The sequence below is a fragment of the Schistocerca serialis genome, unplaced genomic scaffold, assembly GCF_023864345.2.
Source record: "Schistocerca serialis cubense isolate TAMUIC-IGC-003099 unplaced genomic scaffold, iqSchSeri2.2 HiC_scaffold_1420, whole genome shotgun sequence".
Lineage (NCBI taxonomy): Eukaryota > Metazoa > Arthropoda > Insecta > Orthoptera > Acrididae > Schistocerca > Schistocerca serialis.
This window is the reverse complement of record NW_026047648.1, coordinates 7,677,008-7,701,542: the sequence shown is the minus strand read 5'-3', so window position 1 is coordinate 7,701,542 and position 24,535 is coordinate 7,677,008. Positions and strand designations below refer to the sequence as shown.

Here is a 24,535-nt window from a genome sequence, read left to right as displayed (position 1 = left end):
AAAATTGTGGTACTGTCTTATGCTTGTGTATGTCACAGTTCATTTAAAATATTGTCTGCAAGAAAAACCGTGAAAAAGGAAATTTAATGGGGTAGTTAGTGCAAGAATACCAATATTCTTAAAAAGTCTCGTACAAGGAGTGCAGTTATCTACTTAGCACAGCAGCCTCGCAGCAAACTTGTGCTAAACAAGCATTTTACTTGCTTAAGTCTCCATTATCATTCTGTCTTATAACCTGCTGTCCCCTAAGGCGTCTGTACACATGTCCAGGTAGCACCCCACATTCATTGGCAGATCACTAGCTGCCTCCCATAATGTTCTATTTTATTTTTGCACCCTACAGTTTTAAGTATTGCGATTCTTTAGATACTTATTTTCAGCATGTAGCGTAGATATTATGACGCGCTTGATTTATGGTTAAGTAGTTATAACGGGCCATTCGACTGACTTTTCAAAATTTATGTAATATGTTGTAGGGTTCTGAACTATTTTTTACAAGGGCACTCACAAACATAGAGCATGAGCTCATAAATGTTAATCGGTCAGGGTTCGTTAAAGTGTGTGGAGACAAAAGAAAACACTATTCTAGTTATTACTTATGAAATGTTTCTGAAATAACAAAATAGAGGTGATTTGTTGTCAGTTTGCTATGTAAAAACGTACTCAGCTTGTGTACCCCGGTATGGACACACTAACTGACAATTATTAAAATTATTGGAACACGTGAGGCATACTGACCCTACGACTTATCTTAGAAGCTAGATTAAGAAAAGGCAAACCTACGTTTATAGCATTTGTAGACTTAGAGAAACCTTTTGACAAGAGAAACCTTTTGACAGTGTTGACTGGAATACTGTCTTTCAAATTCTGAAGGTGGCAGGGGTAAAATACAGGGAGTGAAAGGCTATTTACAATTTGTACAGAAAGGAGATGGCAGTTATAAGAGCCGAGGGGCATGAAAGGGAAGCAGTGGTTGGGAAGGGAGTGCGACAGGGTTGTAGCCTCTCCCCGATGTTTTTCAATCTGTATATTGAGCAAGCAATAAACGAAAAAAAAAGAAAAATTTGGAGTAGATATTCAAATCCACCGAGAAAAAACAAAAACTTTGAGGTTCGCCGATGACATTGTAATTCTTTCAGAGACTGCAAAGGACTTGGAAGAGCAGTTGAACGGAATGGACAGTGTCTTGAAAGGAGGATATAAGATGAACATCAACAAAAGCAAAACGAGGATAATGGAATGTAGTCAAATTAACTCGGGTGATGCTGCAGGAATTAGATTAGGAAATGAGACACTTAAAGTAGTAGATGAGTTTTGCTATTTGGGGAGCAAAATAACTGATGATGGTCGAAGTAGAGAGGATAAAAAATGTAGACTGGCAATGGTGAGGAAAGTGTTTCTGAAGAAGACAAATTTGTTAACGTTGAGTATAGATTTAAGCGTCAGGAAGTCGTTTCTGAAAGTATTTGTATGGAGTGTAGCCATGTATGGAAGTGAAACATGGATGATAACCAGTTTGGACAAGAAGAGACTAGAAGCTTTTGAAATGTGGTGCTACAGAAGAATGCTGAAGATTAGATGGGTAGATCACATAACTAATGAGGAGGTATTGAATAGAATTGGGGAGAAGAGGAGTTTGTGGCACAACTTGACTAGAAGAAGGGATCGATTGGTAGGACATGTTCTGAGGCATCAAGGGATCACCAATTTAGTATTGGAGGGCAGCGTGGAGGGTAAAAATCATAGAGGGAGACCGAGAGACGAATACACTAAGAAGATTCAGAAGGATGTAGGCTGCAGTAGGTACTCGGAGCTGAAGCAGCTTGCACTGAATAGAGTAGCATGGAGAGCTGCATCAAACCAGTCTCGGGACTGAAGACCACAACAACACCACCACTCATGAAATGTTTCTGAAATAACAAAATAGAGGTGATTTGTTGTCAGGTTGCTACGTAAAAATGTACCCCGGTGCGGGCACACTGACAATTATTAAAATGTTTGTTCAGTATATCCAGATGTTTACCATATTTATTTATCTTTAGTACAACTCAGGCCCTCAGGCTGTATGTAATAAAAATCTCTCCATAACGGTGGACAAAATGAAATTGATTTCAACATTCGTATTACGGAGATATTCGATTTAGGATACTATTTCTGTACAAGTGAAAGGCTTTTGTAATTAACAAGACCTCGTGTATTTCAAACTCACTTATCACTACAATGCTTCGTCTGCTGGTTGTTGACAGTTCTTTGACCTCACAACACTGCACATTCAACCCATTTATGGAGTTGTTTTAAAAAATGGTTCAAATTGCTCTGAGCACTATGGGACTTGACATCTGAGGTCATCAGTCCCCTAGAACTTAGAACCACTTAAACCTAACTAACTCAAGGACACCACACACATCCATGCCCGAGGCAGGATTCAAACCTGCGACCGTAGCGGTCGCGAAGTTCCAGACTGAAGCGTCTAGAACCGCTCGGCCACACGGCCGGTGAGTTGTTTTATTTAGATATTCCAGCAGATGGTACAATTTGAAAGAAAGTGACAGTATGAACGTTTTCTAAAAATTTCAGGATGGTATCTACACTACTTTGTGAGACATTGTTTCGGGATTTACACTTCTGTTGTTCGCCGTAATGCTTATTTTCCTTTTGATTTGCATATAATCACGCAAAAACCTTGATCAGTGTTGTAACTGTCCCACATAAAAATTAAAATTAAAGTATTACCTATTTTGAGAGGTTGTAGCATGGACGAAACCCAGAAAAAAGTTAGTAAACGAGCTCTAAAAAGCATAACTTACGAGCTGTGACCACTTTTTCATCTTCGCTACTGTGAAACACACCTCTTCTACTGTAAGCTCTTCGCCAATCCTTACGAACTATCTTTAGAACGAAGTAAACAATTGACACATCCCCCGATTATTGTGCATGGATACGGCCGTGCAGTACACTCATGAGCGTCATTACTGTAAACTGTATTCGTGGTTCTCAGTAAGTGAAGAGCGTATATTAGTTCTAATGGAACAGGTTTGTTTTTCCACCGTGCTGGAAATTCAGAGATGAAATAAAGTGTAAAAGCTTTTCACAAACTTATCAAAACACAAACTGGTTTCATTAGACCAGTTGTCCCGATACTTTCTGAGAATTCCCGCAAGACGAGATCGTGTAGAACCCAATACCCTCAACAGAGTTTATCAAATAACAAGTCTGGATTGGGAAAACATTTTTTTGACGACCCCTATTTTTAAAATTAATGAGAAATGCATAGTATCTCATAAATGTTCTTGATTCTTAATGCTTTTGCTTTGCTGCTCCAATTTTAGTTCCTGCTTTGTCCATGGGTGACTGGACACAAACTTTTGTGGATCTAACAGCCTTTACATACGACCAGAATTTCTTTGTAAGAAAATGAAACGCCTACCTCCGTCCTTGTGATCTCAGGCGTATTTATTGTGTAGCTACCAGTTTCGGCACTTCTCTGTGCCATCTATCTTCAGGCCTTATGGGTGCTGAAGGGATTATCACGAACCATATACAGGGTGACTGCAACTATTTCAAAGTGTTATTCTGCAAGCAAAACTAAAGAAAAAATTTCAATAAATATAGCTCTGCAATTGTTTAGTTACGAAGTTATGGCTAATAAAAGATTTTGTCTGAAATTTAGCAACTTCGCTAATGTGAAGCCATCGCAAAACTGTATTTTGTTATTGGTCTGGTGAATCTAATCAAATGTGACCCAGAAGTATATCTGCAGAAGTTTTCCAGAACATTCAGAGAAACAAACACTATTGTAGAAGTAAATTTGTTTAATTTACGTTAAGAATGTAGAAACGTTTATGTCATTGTTGGGAACAGTTAGAGTTGTTTAAGACGTTTCTCAATCTTGAAACGAGTAAAGTTTTCTGTATTGTTCAATAAAAGAACATAACAAAAGTGTATTTAAGTGAAACCATATAATAACTGTTGTTTGCCTCACGTGTGCCATGGAATTGATAAAAGCAGATTTTCTGACACATCCATACAGTTTCTGTGAACGTTATTGCCATCATTTTTCCAAAATTAAATTCTCTACAGCTTCTGTTGAAAACTTTGTGCAATTGTCTGGAATTTGAAAAGCAGATTGGGCCAAGTAGATAGTAAATTAAAAATTTTACCAAATTACTTTTTTGCTTCTCTGGATGTTCTGGAAAAAGTACTGCAGATACGCGTTTGAGACAAGTTTTATTAGATTCACTAAAACAATAACAACAAAATAAATGGAAATCGTGCTTTACTTTAATCTCGTACAGTTTTGCAACAGCTTCATTTTAGTGAAGTTGCTAAATTTCCGGCAAAAATCTTTTATTAGTCGTAACTTCGTAACTAAACACTTGCGCACCTATGTTTATATGAATTTTTTTTTTTTTTGTAACCTAACAAATGTGAATCGCCTTCAATACGCTCGCATCAGTGAATGGCCAATATAACTGGTTTACGCAGACTGTGTGCAACTGTGGTATCACCCATCAGCTACCACGAGTTTTTAGCCAATCAGCAGCACATGTGTAGAACAGTCAATCAATCCCAAGGGCAGCGTTTACGAACAGGCTAAGGAACCGAACCGCACATGTCAGCATTGCCAGGGAAGTAGAGAAGTGAAGGAGGTAGTGATGCAATTTGCATTGTAGTACAAGGCGCCGCCGGCAGTGTTCTGCCGTCTGAGTAGTGCTAAACACGACGGACAGATGGCACGGCGCGCAGTGACTCACTTCCTTTACGCCACTTCTTCCAGTGCTCTTCTCTCCTACTACCCGCACCGGCTCGGCGAATTCGTCACCGTCAAATTGACAGGTGTTAAAAAGGCGCGCGCTCAAACACATCAGTGCTGTCTGTGATCGTCCCAGTAACTACGTTTTCCCAGGTGCGGGAATTTCCCGCAACGTGCTGCGTAAAACGCGTGCAGTCGCACAATGTAAACGAGCCAGACGGTTTTCCTAGAGGGCGCACGTACAAGGATGCGCCGCTGCGGGCTCCTTCGGTTGTATCCGTTTTTTTTTTTTCCAACCAGTTTAATCTGACCGTTAAAACCGCTTAAAGTAACCAGTTTGTGAAATAACCGAGCTTCGATTTTTGATTCCTATTGTTTCCTGTAAGACACGTAGAAATCGAACAAAATTTCAAAAAAAAAAAAAATTATGGTTCAAATGGCTCTGAGCACTATGGGACTCAACTGCTGAGGTCATTAGTCCCCTAGAACTTAGAACTAGTTGAACCTAACTAACCTAAGGACACCACACACATCCATGCCCGAGGCAGGATTCGAACCTGCGACCGTAGCGGTCTTGCGGTTCCAGTCTGCAGCGCCTTTAACCGCACGGCCACTTCGGCAAAAAAAAAAAAAAAATTATGGTTCTTTTAGTTTCAAGATACATACAAAAGTATCCAAGCATTAAATTAAATAGGCAAATGAACGAAAATTTTGTCCTCCACCGTTCGCTGCTTTCCTTGAAAAGTGACAACGTGTTTGCATAGTACTAAAAAAGTATTCGATTGATCCTAATTTTTTGAGACGGTGCTCAAAAATCATATTGTAATTGTGTATCATACCGTTCTTAGGGTATTACAAATAGTCAGTGCTGAAGGGTGAAAAGTGAAGTCGAACTGTTTATCGTGTTATAAGTTCGAAGGCTTCCACGCCCGGTGTCAATGTGAATAAAATAATGTAGGTTATTCGGCCGCGTCAAGGTAAACACGATGACCCAAAATTATTTTATCGAAAATGTTTTTCATGTTAATTTCTCAGTCTGGGCTACAAGCAAACAGAAGGCGTATTATGTAGACAGCAGTTCAGTTACTTTTCATTTTTAGTGTATACTTTCAATCAGTTGTTGTTAACAATCAGTTTTTGATGTTATACAATAATTTTTAAATCAACACACTGCCAATTGTCTGTATTGTTGTTTATTTAGTTACGACACAAGTTTCGGCTTTTTATCCAAATTTCAAGCTACTGAGTTTGTCATTAACATATATTGCAGGACATCAGGCCAATTTTGAGCTTCATATCCTGAAATGTACGAGCGTGTTAATGACATAAACTCAATTACTTGGGAGTGGCACAAATTTTCACTGTCACCATTCTCGTATACAGCCTAAGGTAGTCCACATTCCTAACTGCAAGCGCATTTCATCAGAAATTATCGTGTTCACGAAGTGTTTCAATTTCTGAAGGACCACTGAGTTGAGACGGGCATTCGTATGGAAAAAGAAAACAAAAGAAAAATTACGCTTACACAGGCGGCGGCACCAGGAACTGAGAAAACCGCGCAACAGATGTCAGATCGTTCTGCCGTTTTACAGTCCAAAAATGTGATTAAAACCTCAGAAATGGAGCTTCCCACGACTGTAAAAAGTTTGGTTGAAGATTTCTGCCAAATGCCAAAGCTCTAAAACAAGTGTCTCTTGATTCCACATCCATAATGTTCTTGCAGTTCGTGAATGGATGTGTTTCCCAAATCCGTTCCATCCTCCCTGTGGCGTTAACATTTTTCTTAGCTTTGTTCATTCCGTTAACGTGGCGCGTAACAGAAGTACCTCAATACTCAAACTACGAGGAACGTTCAGCAAGTAATGCAACACTTTTTTTTTTCTGAAACCATGGACCGCAATATGATGCTACAGTGCACTTGAGGTAATACGAAGTAATCGTAAGAAAGAAAAGAAATAGCTCGCAAAATCATTATACACACGGACATAGCGGAAAAAGTCTTCCACGCCATATAATACTGGTTTCGTACGTGTTACCATACGTATCGCAGAATGGTTAGCTCAAACAGAGCTTCCAGCCATCTGGCGACCATTTAGGGAAACGGGGCAAATAGTTCCTCACGCAGCCGCAGTTGAGCGCTGCATGTGTTTGCGTTTTTCACCTGATGTGAAAAGAAGCTGGAAATTAAACCATAAGCGAGACATCGCATTATCAACTTCTCATTGTAGCAGTAATCTTAATTTTAATTGTTTTTCGGGTAACTGATTTTATTACTGACGCCAATCAAGCTGTCAGTAACAGGACGTTCTCACTTTGTGTTTTATCACATCGAAGTAATATTAACCAGAGTGCGCATTTGACATTATTTTCCAGCACACGATTAAGACCACCAAAAGCAGCAACATTTTTACAATTTTTGACAGCATTGCTGGTTCGCCAGTAATGCTCATATATTAATGAGAATTGTATAACTGGGAGTGGGTAATTCAACGGCCATGCACTAGTGATGGGTTGAACTGTGATATTCCGATCTTAGTGAAGTGCGAATGCTAATTTTCAGTATCTGATATTCTTAATCGTGATGTGTCGCAGTTAGGGAACCCAGGCAGCACCCCTTATAGAGGATCCAGGTCGCCGTATCCCTCCGCATTCTACCACAGCGATTTCTGCTACTTCTGGGATTTCTGTGACTTACCACCGTATGAAAAAGGTAAATCTGTCCACACAGAAAATTGCATCTCAACAAAACTGTCATTAGTGAGTATGTTTTACGTTTGTTCTTCCGTTGGCTTTAATTTTGTATTAAAGAAACAACTGTGAAAATATTAATAGTGTAATTAATATGTAAGTAGCCACACAGTACCGTAATAGTTCGTGTTTAGAAAATGAATTCTGACATATTGTTATGTTCAAAGGTACCCGAACTACATTTCAGTCACTCATTGTCAACAGATCTGGAGAAATTGCCACCCTGTAGACTGTCTTCGTCAAACAAGAGGTTAGTTTCTAAGTGTTTTGATGAACTCAATTACTTAAGTGAGATTGTTCTTGCAAATGTGAAATATACCCCATGGAGTGGCTTTCAATTCAGCAAATATTAGCAATCTACTCTGTCAATTACATTGTTTGTAATTTGTGACAGCAAAAATGTTTGATAATCCTTGTGATTTTGCAGACGCAGTTCTGACTCTGATTACTGGTTACTGTACGTATCTATCCATATCAAGGCTCTTGAGAGTGAATCGTGGGGATTCAAGACAGGATTTGCAGCCTAAAAGTGCCATAATTATGAAATAAGTGTGCAGAATGAGCGATTAAACTGTGTTTAATTAAAGTTGTTATGCGATTTTAAAGGAATGATAAAAGTTAAATACAGTGAGTGAATAATGAAAATCTCATTTTCCACATGTTAAGCCATGCTATACCCGTAAATTTTCCGCCACCTATTTATTGGTAAACACTTGTTGGAGAGTGACATGCCGCCCCCCCCCCTCCCCCCTTTCTCAACAATCTTGGTGTGACACTGACCTGTAACATATCCCAAAGTCTAGAATATGCATTTTGAGGCTGTTGATATGAAAGTGGCAAGTACAGATCTTCCTGTTAAATCAGGAATAGTTTAAGTGCATTACTTGAAAGTAGCACAGGAAAAGCTTACTTATGTAGGTGTTAGTAGTGTCGGCACAAAGTTCTTGTGTGTGAAGTTGCCGTGTAGAACACCAGGTGTAAAACTTTTCTCCAGAGACTTCAACTGTGTTAGAACAAAAGTGAGGCGTTCATATGACTCAATACTTCTGTTTTCATTTCATTACACTTATGCAGATGTCTGAGTTCTGCTGTGTTAACATGCAAAGTCCTGTAGGCATGTGGAGTATTAACCAAAACTGTCATATTGGAAGCAGAATCACACACACTTTTTTAGGTTACTTGATGTTTTCAGGAGAAAAAGGCAGTGTTGCTTGTTGTTGTTATAATACATTCAGAGTCAGAGCTATGTTTGATCAACCATAACTGATGCTGAATGTGCATGCCGTCATATAATATGAAGGGATTATTTCAATAGTGGTACAAGTCCATTACCTCCACTTTTCTGTCTATAATGCTTCTGAAATTAATAGGTTAGATTAGATTTACTTTCATTCAAATTGATCCGTAGTGAGGAGGTCCTCCAGGATGTGGAACATGTCAGAAAAACAGCAATACATGACAAATATTTACAACTAAAACAAATAAGCTAATGTACCATTCCACAGGTCCCAAGTGGAATGATTGTCATTTTTTAATGAACACTATATGAAAGTGTAATTTTACAAATACTAATGCACTGAAATTAAAATAAAAAAGTTTTGTATTTATTTATAATGTAATAAACATGTAATACAACTACTATAATACTTATTTACAATGAACACATTACTGCACTGAAATGGTGCAGAAGTTAAGATTGTACTCACACACACACACACACACACACACACACACACACACACACACACTCTCACACTCTTTCAATGGACACATTACTGCACTGAAATTGTGCATAAGTTATATTGTACTTACATACAAATCAGTTGCTTTTACTGAGAAGTTCATCAATGGAGTAGAAGGAGTTGGCCACCAATAAATCCTTTAGGCTTCTCTTAAACTGAATTTCATTGGTTGTTAAGCTTTTTATGGCTGCTGGCAAGTTATTGAAATTGTGTGTTCCTGAATAATGCACACCTTTTTGTACTAGACTAAGTGACTTTAAATCCTTGTGAAGATTATTTTTATTTCTAGTATTGATTCCATGAATTGAGCTGTTGGTTTGAAAAAGTGATATATTTTTAATGACAAATTTCATTAAGGAATAAATATACTGGGAAGCAGTAGTTAGTCTCCCTAGTTCCCTAAACAGGCTTCTGCAGGATGTTCTTGAGTTCACACCACATATAACTCCCACTGCACGTTTTTGTGCTCGGAAAACTTTAGCTTGGCTTGATGGAATACCCCAGAAAATAATCCCATATGACATTATGGAATGAAAGTAAGCATATTATGCCAGCTTTTTCATTTTTATATCCCCTATGTCTGACAAAATTCGCATTGCAAACAGAGATTTGTTAAGACGCTTCAGCAGTTCTGTGGTGTGCTCCTCCCAGTTGAATTTATTATCTAGCTGTAATCCCAAGAATTTAACACTGTCCACTTCTTCTATCTGCTTGTCATCATATGTTAGACATATACTCTTGGGACACCCCTTACAAGTTCTGAACTGCCTGTAGTGTGTTTTTTCAAAGTTTAGTGACAAAGAATTGGCTAGGAACCAGTGATTAATGTCCACAAATATTTTATTGGATGATCTTTCTAAGACTACACTTGATTTGCTATTTACTGCAATGTTTGTATCATTGGCAAACAAAACGAACCTGGCATCTGGTAATGTTACTGATGAAAGGTCATTGATATACACAAGAAAAGGTAAGGGTCCCAAAATGGAACCTTGTGGGACCCCACATGTAATTAGTTCCCAGTTGGATGATGCCTGATAGCTTGATACATGTCTCTTTCCTAATAACACCCTTTGTTTCCTGCCAGAGATATAAGATTTGAACCATTTTGCAGCATTTCCTGTTACACTGTAATATTCTAATTTACTTAAAAGGATATTGTGATTTTCACAGTCAAATGCCTTCGACAGATCACAAAATATACCAGTTGCCTGCAATTTTTTGTGCAATGAATTAAGCACATTTTCACTGTAAGTGTAGATAGCCTTCTCAATATCAGAACCTTTTAGAAATCCAAACGGTGACTTTGACAGTGTGTTATTCGAGATAAGATGGTTATAAAGCCGACTGTACATTACTTTTTCGAAAATTTTTGAGAATGCTGGCAACAGTGAAATTGGACGGAAATTTGATGCTATTTCTTTATCTCCCTTCTTAAACAGTGGCTTAACTTCAGCATATTTCATTCATTCAGGAAATATTCCTCTGATAAACGACTGGTTACACAGATAGCTTAACATGTTACTTAGCTCAGAATCACATTCTTTAATCAACTTTGTTGATATTTCATCATACCCACTAGATGTTTTTGATTTTAAAGATTTTGTGATGGACATTATTTCTGTTGGGGTAGTGAGGCTCAAATTCATATTATGGAAGTTGCTTGAAATGTCTGGTCTGAGGTATTCCATAGCAGCATCTACCGAACCTGGCAACCCCATCTTTTCAGTAACAGTTACAAAATGTTTGTTAAAAAGTTCTGCAACACTATACACATCTGTCACCAATGTATCATTTACTCTTAAAGCTATTTGTCCCTCTTCATGTCTGGTTCTACCGGTCTCCTCCTTCACTATATCCCATATTGTCTTTATTTTGATATCTGATATGACTATCTTTTCCTTGTAATATATTTACTTTGATGTCCGTATTGCAGTCTTTAATATTTTACAGTATTTCTTATAATGTGCTATAGCATCAACATCGGAAATGTTTCGGATTGACAGATACAGTTTTCTTTTTGTTTTACAAGGTACCCCTATTCCTCGAGTAATCCATGGCTTCTTTGTAGACTTTGCTCTAACCTTGGTAAGTTTTGGGGGAAAGCAGTGTTCGAATAAGGTAAGCACTTTATTAGCAAAAGTGTTGTATTTTTCATTCATGCCATGAGCACTGTAAACATCAGTCCAGTGAATGTCTCTGAGGAGTGTCCTAAAATAATCAATTTTTGGCTTACTGATTACCCCCCTTGAGCTCAGATTTAACAGATTTTATATCCTGTTCAGTATTAACATTTAACAGAAGGAACTGCATGCCATGGTCTGAGAGGCCATTGACTATTGGTTTTGTAATATAATTTTGTTCATTGGACTTTTCTATAAAGATATTATCAATGGCTGTTGGTGAGCTAGTGGCTATCCTAGTGGGGAACTTTACAGTGGGAATTAAGTTGAGTGATAGTGTTACTAACTCAAATAAGTTCTTATTGGGAGAGTCTTTAAGGAAATCTACATTGAAATCACCAGCAACCACTATTTCTTTGTTTTTGGTTGTTAAATGGGCCAGTACAGCTTCAAGGTGGTTTACAAACAGATTAAAGTTACCTGCAGGTGCTCGATATACACTTAATATTATGAAGGATTTTTTTTGAAATTCTACTTCTGTTGCACATGCTTCCATATGTTGTTCTAGGCAAAATGTATGAATGTCTATGTTCTTAAATTTATGACAGTTCCTGATGAATGTGGCAACTCCTCCTTTCTCCATTTCTGATCTACAAAATTGAGATGCTAACCTAAACCCTGTAACACTTAAAAGTTCTATAGCAGTGGTCACATGATGTTCAGAGAGGCAGATTATGTCAGCTGGGTTTGAAGACTCTAATTCATCTATGCAGATAGTTAATTCATTAATTTTATCTCTCAGTCCTCGAATATTCTGATGCAAAAAAGATAGCTGACATTTCAGATTGACTGAGTTAAAACTGGGTAGAGTTAAAATATCTGCTGACTGTTGATGATCCAAACAAACAGAATGAAAGGTTCATCTCTAGTAAGAAGCCATAAGCTTGAATATTTAATGTATCTCAACAGCAGATTTTTCAGCGCTCATTTAACTTTAGGACTCTGTATCTCAAAATGAACAAAAGTGGACTTGTACCACTATTGAAATAAGCCCTTAATCTGCACACATGGCACATCGATCTCGTGAGGCACAAGGCTCTCATAACGAATTACGTACGTCGGTCAACAGATGGCACTAAAAATAAGCCCTTCATATGCGCACACGGCACATAGATCTCGTGAGGCACAAGGCTCTCATAACGAAGTACGTATGTCGGTCAACAGATGGCACTAAAAATATGCCCTTCATATGCGCACACGGCACATCGATCTCGTGAGGCACAAGGCTCTCATAACGAAGTACGTAACGTCGGTCAACAGATGGCACTAGCCAAAGTATATTAACTGCGCTCTTTAGTTGCTACTTGCGCCTTCTAGCCGCGACTTGTCACTGAAATCGCAGCTAAGTCCATAGAATGACACCAAGTTTTCAGAAAGCAGTACGAAATTTAGCAACAGATGGTAAATGTGATATCCGTGACTTTTCAATCAGTGTGATTTTTCCTGCCCACCACTACTTGAAAGCTTTCAGTTTCATTTGGTTAGTGGAAGAGCGGAACGATAAATTAATGTTTTAATGTTATGTAATTGCAATAATTGAAGTTTCCTCGGAATCTTAGCTAAATGGACGTCAACGGTTTTGTTAATTCTTGGCATAGGGTGGTAATATAGTGCGTGTGGGTTAATTACAGCCGATCACGAATTTCACAGAGCGCGTGAAAGGTATTTTCTGTTTGTTTTAATTGCGATCTCGGGTGACTGTTTGTAAATTGACGAACCCATCGAAGTATTGTCAAGAGGATTATTTTCACACATTCGATGAGTACTTTATGTTCTGCATGTTATTGATGATATCAATCAGACGAGTGTCGGCAGGTTCAATGTTTCCGCGACTGTAGTTATGTGTATGCCATCATTCCGCAATGATCTCATTAGTGTACTTTTGATTGAATAAAAATTAAATTCGTGAAGTTTTTTTCCCAGTTAATGCGACTCTGTGAGTCATAAGAGGAATAAAGGTTAATTTTGAAAATGTTTTGAGCTGTGATACTTTGCGGCCATCTTTGTTCTGTCACCATAGTATTTATATATGTAGTCGGCTGCGTCGGCGTTATTCATATGACAGGTCAATATTTTTACCTGTTGGTAAGTATTTTGGTTCCTGCAGACTGGCGTATTGTTTGCCTTCAGTAGTTGACGCTATTAGTGTTTTACGAAATCATGATTTATGTCCAAGCTAAATGTGGCAAGAATTTAACGAAGCATTTAAGGGTTTGCATATGCGAAAGTACAATGACTGCAATGGAACATATTGCATTGTATGCACCTACACAGGATCTGTATTGGTAGTTTATTGTATAGCAGTGGACCGCTCGAGGATCGTATTAGAAAAATGGACTTGAAAATTTAAAGCGAGGGAAATGTACGTAATGTAAACAGATTATTTATTAACGTCATTACGATAATTCATCTGTAGGCAATTTTCGCGGTATAGATGCAGTCAGGGCATACAGTTTCAATTGTATTTATGCGTAAATATAACACAACGCTGACATATCTAGTTTAATGAATACTTAAATTTAATCGGCCTTGTACAAATGCGTGATTTCTTCAACGTATGTTGGATGACGTTTCAAAAATGTCATATTACCGCCTTGAGCTACTGCTAAACTGCGTTATTTACTCACCCAGTTTGTTGTTTGGCCATCATGAGGTAGGCCTACATAAAATTATTCACAGAATCATGTTAGACGAAATGTAAAATCATGAATAATAATGCACTATTGTTTCATAACAGAAATAACTGTGCTGGGTTGCGTGCTCATTCATCTTACAACTGTGGTCGATGTTACGACCATTATACAATAGTGTATAATTCATGATTTTATATTTCGCCTAACACGATGTTGTGAGTACTTTTATGAACCTGGTGATGGTTAGACTGAAACTGGTTGTATACTAAAGTCTTGCATCAGGAGCTGAAGCTGGTAATGACATTTTTTTTCAAATTAAGAGCTATGGAGCCACCACCTCCTGAAAGTAAGGTGGATGAGATAAAAACTTGAAATTTAAGGCCATAATGTCGACACAAATTGACGCACTTATTTTCACAGTTTTGCACTTCCATCATTTCACTTTTGTAATGTAGGCCTACATCATGCACCCATTAAATTTCTATCTGGCAATCTGGCAGGTTCACCTTGTCATGCCTTGTCTGTCCATGGTACTCGGAGCAAACAACAAGAACGATCAGCAGAAGGATAATTGGTCTAAATCTTTCACAGTTAACTTGAGTGGCCTGTTATGTAGACAGTAACCATCCCTATTTCTCATATTCTAATTTTGTATGTGTATTTAAATGCACATTATTATATGCTTTTAAGTGCATACTATTGTTGCAAATATATGTAGTGAATGACAGTTATGATATTAAGCTCTCTATTTATGCTGGATTATCTTAGGGTCAAATTTGTAACTCATCTAACAGTCTTGTTTTGAAGCACAAGTGGGTTATTTAATGTTAAGTGGCCTAAACTCCGCACTTGACCATCTCCAGTTTTTATGAAATTTTTACAGGATGTACATATAGACCTTACATGAAGCACTGCCAAATTACAGCTTCATAAGTAGTATGGTGGGGCCACTAGTCACCTTTTCGTAAAGGCTCGTTTTTTACCAGTGCAACTGAAATGAATAAATGATCAATTTTGTTTTACCATTGTTGAGGATCTAAGAGACCTGTTGTGCTAAAACTTCGTGATCCTGTTCAACTGTTTTGGGTACAGTATCTTAGCTGTAAAACAAAAGTTCAAACTGTGGTAAATTCATCATAGTGTGCTATCAAAGTGGCCCATAAATCTTGTTGTACCAAATAAACTTACATTTATATTACATTAAAAAATACATGTACCAGTCTTACTCTTTATGGTTCCCAAGCCAAATATTTCAGTTCTTATTAATTCATTTGCTAAAATTTGTTACTAATAGCAATTATAGTTGATTCAAACAAGCTACAATATCGGTCCATTCTTGTTGCTGATGGAGCTGGAATGACAGAAATAATGTGTTGGTTTGGAATCCGACAAGCATCCTTCCTAGCTGGCCAATAGAATGAATGTGCAGGTCCATTATGGTGCATGAAACTGACTAAAACATCATTTTCTTCTTCTGAAACTTCAGACACATTACCAGTCCACCATTTTCCATCATATAGGCCTATATAGGCAATGTATTGGCCCAGTTGTAAGGCTGTAATATTTCTGAATGAAGCTGTTGCTTGACTTTGGTCAACATTTGCCACAAAAAAATTTGTATCATTGGATACTCTTCTAATATAAGCTTGCTTTTCATTTAATGGCACAAAATGGTGATTCTCTTTTGTTCCTGATACTGTGCATCCATTTTTGAACTTTGCTTCCTGCTCAGTTTTTAATGTTTCAGTTTCTTCTTTTAAAACAAAAATTAATTGGATTCCTCTAATATTCTTTGTGCAGTATTTAAACAAATCAGTTGGTGTCAAAATCTGGTCCTCGGATGGTCTTCGAAGGTTTGCTCTTGCTGCCAGGCGCTGTACAGTTCCTCCAATTTCATCACGTGGAGATTTTCCGTGGCTTCTAGCGAAAAAGTTCCAAAGTCATTTTGATGGTGGCAGAGATTCAGAAAATTTTTGAAGTTTTTGTACTGTGCTGCTGACCCATCATTCAAGTAGTAAATGTGTATGAAAGCAAGTACAGCAGTTGGATCATGTTTCAGTCTGTTGCTTATTATACAGTAGCTGATGCTGCTGATGTCCAAGTTATTTCTGAAGTACACAAAAAGTGGGTGAGAAGTTGCTTGGCTGTTATTCCAGTGAAAACTTTGAGCTGCATCCTGGGCAATGAAGGAATAATTGTCAGCAAAGTCCATTAATATGTCAGTTCAGTCAGCTTACAGCTTTCTTTTATGCATTTTAGGTGCTTGCTCTGGTGCTTTGAAAACATAATGATAGTGGAAAGTTCGTCAGTTTTTGAAATCAGATATTCAATAAAATCCTCGGTGGTCATCTGCTCAGTTTCTAATGTATCTTTACCAGAGTGCACATCACTGTCTGAACCCAATCGCATCATCTGGATCACTGTCTTCAAAACTACTTTCTAAAAACTGTTCCAGTAGTTCTTTCCCAGACAGATTTGATAGCGATGAAGCATGCAGTCTGTGGATTCCAAATTGCGCACTGTTTTAGCAATCGGACCCTTATAATCTTCTTTAATTGTAGTGCTTGCGAGCATAAGTTTCACATTTTGGTGTAAAATGCAAACACAGACTGAGTGGGTCCCTGCAGCACCCCCTGTGATGCACCATTTTGGACTCAATTCGCAAAATTTGGAAAATCCAATTTCAGGCCCATGCTGAAGTTGATGTGCAGCAAACATTTCTTTCGAATTATTCAGAAGGTATTTTTGCATCAAAACTTTCCTTCCTTCTATTCTAATTGATACACAGTCTTTTTTTTTTTTTTTTTTTTTTTTACCTGGACAAATTCGGCTAAATTCTCCATTCTGTAAAAATGTTACCAATCTTTCTTTTACAGCATCTTTAATCTTCTTGTGCCACTTATTCTTTGGCAGAGCTAATACACCATTTTCCGCCTGTAACTTCCTAGCTGCTTTTACCACCCTCTCTGAAACATCCAGCCTTGCAACGACAACGCGTCAGTTGCGACTTACTCTTAGACGTCCGGTTGACTGGGCGCAGAAGAGTGGTTTTAAGTTTTCCACTGAGAAGTCCGTATGTGTTCTTTTTCACCGTTCTCGTCGGATTTTAACCTTTCCCGAGTTGAGGACGAGGGACACTATTCTTACTTTTAAAGACACGGTGAGATTCCTGGGGCTCATTTTTTACTCGAAGCTTATGTGGTTACCTCATCTTAAAGACCTGAAACGATGGTCACTTGAGGCTCTAAGTATTTTAAAATGTCTCAGCCACAGTACACGGGGAGCCGACAGGACTCGTCTGCTCCAGTTTTACAGGGCGTTCGTGTGATCTCGGCTCGATTATTGGTGCACGGTGTACGGGTCTGCGAGGCTTTCTTACTTAAAGTTGTCGGACGTTGTGCACCACGAAGGGCTTCGGTTGCCCACTGGGGCATTCCGAACTAGCCCCGTACCGAGCCTCTGAGCAGAGGCCGGTGAACCGCCACTTCATATGTGGCGACGGTTACTTACGGTGCACCAGGCCTGTGAAACTTTGTCCACACCATACACACCTGCGTACTGTACCATTGCTCAGCGTCCTCTGGCACGGCTATTTCATTACCGGCAACGAGCGACGCAGCCCTGTGGGATTCGCGCACACGATAGCCTCGCTGCGATATCTGTGGCTGGTCTTCGTGTTTTACGTCGCGGTTGGAGCAGATTTCCCACCTCGGCTCCTCTGGCGACCCGAACTTATTTTAGATTTGACTACTTTTAAGAAAGATAGCACACCAGATTTTAGATTTGAATCTCTGTTTTTTAACATTTTAGATGTGTATCACAGTTTCACCGTCGTTTACACTGATGGCTCCAAACGAGAGAATTTCCTCGGCTGTTCTGTAGTGTTCCCCGATCACGTTACCCGGCTTCACCTCCCTGACGAATATACCATTTTCGCAGCGGAGCTCCGTGCGATCCTGAAGGCGCCGGTGCAGACGAATCGTGTTCGGGGCGATCGATTTCTTCTCTGCTCCGATTCTCTTAGTGCCTTACAATCACTGCAGAACCTGTACCCGACTGAGGAAATGGTCCAGCTGGTATACGACCAGCTGTACTTGCTCCAACAGCGGGATAAGGAGGTGTCCTGCTGCGTGCCCGGTCGTGTAGGAATATGGGGCAACGAATAGGCCGATCGGGCTGCCGAGGAGGCCTGCAGAGAGCAGGATGTGGCCCAGTGTCCTATTCCCTCGCACTCTGTCATCCCTGCACTCCACAGGAAGTGCACGGAGTTGTGGGAGGACGAATGGCTGGCGGTGACGGCCAATAAACTGCGGTCGGTGAAGTCGACCACTCGGCTGTGGCGTTCCTCCTGCCGGTTGCTCAGGCGGGAAGAGGTGGCCCTGCAAGGGCGGGAGCACAAGTTGATGGGGATCTGCCCTGTGTTTTAGCTAATGATGAGACGTGTGTGTCTAGGGTTTTGAAGTTTTGTGATGTGCCTGGAGTCTCACCTAAACTTTTAGGCTGGAGGTTTTAGTGTACTGCAGAGTGGCTGGCTCCTCCCTTTTTTCCTTGCGGTCAGCCAGCCACTTCCATCTGCTACATTGTTTTAGCTCCCTCTACCACTTTCTTCCTGTGTTGTCCGTGTTTTACTGCTGACGCCCTGCTTCCTCCGACGCTTCGATGTGGGTAGGCACATATTTTTCACACCTTGTTACCTGTGTTTTATGTTCTGTTTTATATTACTATTCCGAGTTTTTTCTTGACACCCGTCTCAATATGTTACTGAACGGGCGCTGAAGATCTTGCTGTCATGCACCCAAAAAACCCTCTACTACTACTACTACTACTACTACTACTCTGAAACACCCAATTCTTGCATTGTCTCTTTTACAGTCCAGCTTAGTGGTACTAATGTCAGTATTTGCAGTTTCTCAGGCTACCTTGACAATTGCAACTTCTCTTTCAGGTTTTTAATCAGCTGCTTATAATCTTCACAGTCACAACGTGCCTTGCTTGTACTAGGTGTTTGAAGACCTTTTGGGCCGAATCCTCCAGCACCGGCAATGTTATTCGCAATTTGCTCTCGAGCTTCGCGAATTTTTATTTTCCGTAACCTTTCACATCCCTTTTTGATACACTCTAAAATTTTAGAGTGGACACCCCAAAAGCATTTAGACTTGAATCGATTGATACTTCTGGATGTGCTTGATCTTCTGACTGCTTTGAAGTTGACTGATTTTTCTGCTTTTTGTGCTAAAAATTGTTTTCTGCAAGTTGGACAGATCTTCTGACTAGGTTTCACATTGCTCTTAGTCACGGCTTGTAATGGTTTTGCTGTTTCCACATTGACAATCTGTAAATCCTTTTTAACAGAATGTTCTTTGCACCAAAAGGATTAAAAGATCTCTCTAGAAAGTCATATTTGTCCACAAGTATTGCTTTGTGATGAAAGCATATTTGTGCATTTCCGGTAAGACATATGTCGCTTCATTGCTTTATTAATTCCTGTTGCTCTACTGAAAATTCTTCGATTGGAATGAAGCCTTGTTGTTGTGTGTGTGTTTTCAGATGACGTGCAGAATTATCTGCAAGGCCAATTACATACGGTACTGTAACCTCGTGGATATCCATTACACTACAATTAAATTTATGCTTCCAATTGTCATTTGTTTCAATATTAGATAAAGTAGAAGTTGTGTATATTTCCAACTGAAAAATATTAAACATAGATAATGGGAACTTCCTTGAGAATACAACAGAAAAAAATTAAATAACGTGATAAACATTTCTAGAGTGTCACCCCGTACCTTAAAATAATGTTTACTTACCGAAAAAAGATGTTTATCCAGTAATGGCAACACACTTTACATCATTTAAAAAGGCACACGCATCATCTGAACACTCTTCACTGCACAACAGTGTGCTTCAGACTGATTGTTGAAGCATGTTACCAAACTCCATTGTTGACACTAAACTGGTCTGTCTGCAAAATAAAAACAACTTTTTCTGATCAGACAAGGTGAGCTCAGATAACTCAGTTATTATTTGTGCAATCCGGGTGCCACTGGCAGAGCTTTGACATGCTGACAGGTTGCAGATAACTAAAGTATCAGCTTCAGAAAACTATTCTTTCAGTAGATGCGTGGCAATAAAGTATAGTCAAAATATGGTACTGCAAGATTTATGAGCCGCTTTGATAGCACACTATGATGAATTTACCATAGTTTGACCTTTTGTTTTACAGCTAAGATATTGTACCCAAATGTTGAACAGGATCACAAAGTTTCAGCATGGCAGGTCTCTTAGATCCCGAGTAATGGTAAATCAAAGTTGATCATTTAAAGTCACTACATCGAGAAATGTAATGTAATGAAAATATAAGTTTACTTGTTCTTAAATGCAAAGTCTCCAAAATAAAAACAACTTTTTCTGATCAAACAAGGTGAGCTCTTTCCAGTGGTGCCGACAAAAATCAAATTTGAGTGACCCCTTTTGAGATATGACCTTTTGAAAGTGAACCAACATTGATTGATTAAATTTGAACTTCGATAACTGGGTTATTATTTGATGCCACTCGCAGAGCTTTATGACGTGCAGGCAGGCTGCAGATAACCAAAGTATTAGCTTCAGAAATCTACTCTTTCAGTAGATATAATGCAATAAAATATAGCCAAAATTTGGTACGACGAGATTTATGAGCAACTTTGATAACACACTATGATGAATTTACCGTAGTTTGACCTTTTGTACTACAACTAAGCTATCGTATCCAAAAAGCTGAACAGGATCACAAAGTTGATCATTTATTCATTTCAGTTGCAATGTCAAAAAACGAGCCTTCGTGAAAAGGTGGCTAGTGGCCCAACCGTACTACTTATGAAGCTGTAAGTACATCCTGTAAACATTTCATCGAAATTGGAGATGGTCGAGTGGGGACCCTTACGCCACTTGATATGGAATGACCCCCTAACTTTTTTCCTGGTATACGCATACGTGCTACATTTCTTTGGACTGTAATGAAATACAAGTGGGAGTAGATGTTGTCATAGTATATTAACTGCATATCTGCCATACTGTTCTAAATAGCTCTCTCGTGAAGAATGTGTAGTACTTGTTTTTGAACATACTTTGCTGGTATGGTCCTACCATGTCAAGGGTTTATCAACAACACCCAGGAATTAGTAATTCCCGGTCTGCCCCCGGTAGCTGAGTGGTCGGCGTGACGGACTGTCAATCCCGAGGGCCCGGGTTCGATTCCCGGCTGGGTCGGAGATTTTCTCCGCTCAGGGACGCGCGAGTCGCCGAAGTGGCATCAAATTGAAAGACTTGCACCTGGCGAGTGGTCTACCCGACGGGAGGCCCTCGTCACGTGACGTTATTACAGTTATTCCCTATTTCACTGAGATCTGAGTTACATAATTCTAGACATACGTTGTAAGTGTTGTAGTTTTATTTGCTTGTAATTGTATCTAATCTAATCTTATTTGCACTTACAAAGAAGTTGTTTAGCGATTACTGGAGCCTGGGATACCATCTGTCAGCTCTGACCAATAATGTCATCACAGTGCCGGAAATCCCTGTTTCGAGCATATCTGACGTGGCAACCAAAACATAGATCGTATTGCCTGCAAATACAAATGCTATGTGAACCAATATGCAGACTAAAGCCAATTAAATTAGTGGGACCCATGGGAAAAGGTTTTGTGTGGGGACAGACTAAAAATTCAATAATAATAAAACACCATTCGAGACCCAACACAAGTAAAAAACGAAACAATCTAAACTGCCAGAAAAATAAAATCTAACAAAACTATACTAAACACACCATAAGATAATGGTATCCCAATCTCCAGTTCTGCTATATAGCTCAATCCTAGAGTGAAAGTGCAGTTGCAGTGTCGGTGGCTTTTCTGTTGCATACTGCAGTCAGTAACAGTATGCATGGTGAATGATGGGAAGTGGACGTGATGAGTGATGAGCCAGATAGAACAAAGAAACCCACGAGAAAATAGTTTTGAATAATCTTTGTAATGGGATCAGTGTTTATTAATGATAGTCACATGTTTGATATAGTATTAAGAAACATTGATCCACATACCTTCTCCCATGATTTAAATAAAAAGTGATCCACCCACTCAATGGTGTGCACAATATATCCATTGTGCTACCGTGTAATTTCACACACTTTGGCACATCGTGATGACTGTAGCACACCAAATGACACAATAACATTCCTCACACACACATCGCCACCACATAATTAAACTGCTAGAACACACCAGCTTTTCATACACAGTACCGTCTACAACATTATTTCACTTCCACTCTGAAATACACACAACGTGACTCGATAATGTCACACAAAACCTTGAATCACGGCACAAGTACGTCAACGGTCAGAGCAGACGGGTGGTGCCTCACAACCGGTATGCCCGCTGTTTTCACTGAAATATTTATAAACCTGCCTCGGATTCTCAGAGATGCTCGATTCCAGGTCTTCTGCTGGGTCACTTTTTCCTGCGACTGAAGTATCGTACGCAAACCCGCTCGAAGAGCCGTGCGTGTTAAAGTACCGCTTCCGTGATGGGGAGGTGTACTGGCCTAGATCGAATCTGCCTGTCGGATTAATGACGAGGAGCGGTGTGTCGGTTAGCCTGGGTCCTGGATACGGTTTTTAGCTGGTTCCCCACATCCCACTAGGCTACAACTGATGCTTCGGGTACCTGAAACTTTATTGGCTGTAAGTTACAGTGTTTGTTTACGGAGTTACACTTATTTTATGCTTTACTTCTACACACTGCTATCTGTTTTGCACAAATGATATGTCAGCTCCTTTTCCCCTGATACTGTAAGTTTAGTTTGTGTATTTGTCTGTAGTGACACGCACAATCGGTGCCTTTGAAAGTTCCAGGAAAACAACACAGGCTCTTCTTCGCTCATCCAATGCCCCAATAACATAAGCTACAATGTTACCTGTGACTGTATTGGTAGCCTTACAGCTTCTAAAGCCCGTGCTGTGCCTCATTGATCACGTTACTCTTCCCTATAAAAAGCAATATTGTATTTTATTCTGTTCATCTTATATCATACATTTTGCAGATAAGCTGATCATATTGTACACAAAGCGTGTCGGCTGTTCTCTTATGATGTACATAATTACTTACTTCTCTAATGTTATTTTTTGAAGCACAGTTTTCGGTTGAGCACAGTTACATTAAATTGTTTTTCTTATGATGTACCACAACTTAGTGTCTAAATTTCCTGGGAATTAAACATTCACACTGTTCAAATGATCATCCCATTATTCATAAATTCGTCCATTGAATAATAGCATTTTTCCACCAGAAGATTGTGTAGTTTCCTCTTCAGTGAACCTGTCTCCATGTCCATTACATGCCTACCCTCAAGTTTGTTATAGATTTTCGTTCTCTTGTACTGGTGTGTGTGTGTGTGTTTTTGGAGTTTCAGATGGTTTTTTTGTGTCCCGTGTTGTACGTATGTTTGAAATGATTTTCTGCAGTTGATGTAACTGATGAATGCAGGTGATTTGACAGGTCAAGGCATGGACAGGGATTCCACTGTTGCCACCTCCGAGCAAAAGTTGCAGTATGTGCACACGTGCTATGCGCTTGAAGAAAGTGTGAATCCTAAAATTATTTCCTTCGCTCGCGTGTGTAGAGTTTATGACGTAGCACGACAATCGGAGATGACAACTTTCAAGAGATGGAATAGAAATTCACCAAATAATGTGCTACGATCACATTTAATTCTTACATTGGCAGTGACATTCACAGCAGATTGCTTTGAACACTACTGAATGCTCGTCGGTTGTCAGAAAATGCTTGACGTACATGCAGACAATGAGCCTTAAGGGGACCACAGCCTGCCTATCTAACCCGTGTTAATTTAGGCAAGTATTTGACCCATTTCCAAAAAAACTGTTTGATGCAGGACCTTAATATTTTTACTGTATGTTACATGATGACAATAAAGTCAACTGTACTAAAATCTACTGTATCCTTTGTATAATTTTTAAGAAATACTTTTTTAAATTTATTAACAAAAAATATTAAGTTTTTTCTGCAGAAAATATTTTTTTGTGGACTTCCAATAGGGTAATATTAATGATTGTAGTACCAGAGATGGCTTTTTATGTTATGCAGAGTCTCTGAAAATTTCATTCATTTATCTATGATACTTTCTGATATAATGGGGCATATGCACTGAAGATTTTAGTTTGCAGGAAATCGACTTGAAAGAAAAAACTTTTGAAATTTGTTACTTACAGTTAAACTGTCCTGCTGCATATGATGGCCCTTCTTTGGCCTCTAGCAGGTTTTCCAGCTTCTTTTTCACCTTCCTGGATGTTTGTCTTGCTTTGTTGGCCGTATTAGGTGCAGACCTGTCTGCATCGGCTATCCTCATTTTATCGCAATGCTGCAGTCCAGTCATCATAATTTCGCCAGGATTAATTCCCAGCTTTTTCAGTACCCAACA

General features: G+C 39.1%; 1 protein-coding gene across 1 annotated transcript in view; it reads left to right on the top strand.

Annotated features, from left to right (window-relative positions):
• Positions 1 to 13,556: 13,556 nt before the first annotated feature.
• The window catches only part of LOC126443026 (GDNF-inducible zinc finger protein 1-like), a 115,818-nt gene continuing 104,839 nt past the window's right edge, over positions 13,557 to 24,535 (top strand). The window contains exons 1-2 of the mRNA XM_050090873.1: positions 13,557 to 13,788; positions 22,533 to 22,778. The gene's annotated coding sequence lies outside the window, so the exon portion shown is untranslated. The remainder of the gene's footprint in view (positions 13,789 to 22,532; positions 22,779 to 24,535) is intronic.